The following is a 759-nucleotide window of genomic DNA, read 5'->3' on the forward strand; positions in this document are numbered from 1 at the left end:
TGTGCTATACAAATAAACTTGCCTTGCCTTGCCTTGCCTTGCCTTGCCTTTTGTGTGTAACAGAATTTAAAGGTTGAGCTTCACAGTTTCAAGCTGACAGTAAAAGCAATTAAATATAAGAAAAATACCAACAACACCTCTCTTGGAAGTAGCAAAGATATTTTGTGTCAGTTTCTGGGTCCTTAAGAATTTAGACTAAACTCTTAGTAATAAAAAGGCGAGGAATGAAAATCTTTACCAGAAAAACATGCCCTTTTATGAATATTTCATGTATATTACTTTTATTTAGGTGAAAGTGTAAAGACATATGACTACATTAAGCAACAAAATAGAAGCTTGCAGTTGCTGGATATTATATTTTTCAATGAAAAAGTAGCTTTTGTCGGTAGGGACGTGCTCTTTTAGCTGATCTCTACTCCTCAGCAACCTATAAAATGTTTCTAAGTATAATTTTCAGAACATGTGTGTTTGCAATAAAGCAACAATCTTTCTATTTCCTGTTTTAAAATGCATCTTATAGTTTACTTTAATATAGAAAATTGAGGTAAACCTGAGGGAGAATCACCAGTTATATTTACTTATAAGCATCTCATAAGCACTAATTTCTTGTGTCAAGCAATTTGCTTTTGTTTCATGCAAGAACATCCCGAAAACGAGTAGATTTTTTTGGAAGAAGTGCGATTACATTTATCAACATAAAGTCAAGTTTTTCTGTTTTGAGGCCTCAGTGAATCATCAATATCATTCATTATTTTTAAT

The sequence above is a fragment of the Oryzias melastigma genome, linkage group LG15 (genome assembly GCF_002922805.2).
Source record: "Oryzias melastigma strain HK-1 linkage group LG15, ASM292280v2, whole genome shotgun sequence".
NCBI classification, from domain to species: Eukaryota; Metazoa; Chordata; class Actinopteri; order Beloniformes; family Adrianichthyidae; genus Oryzias; species Oryzias melastigma.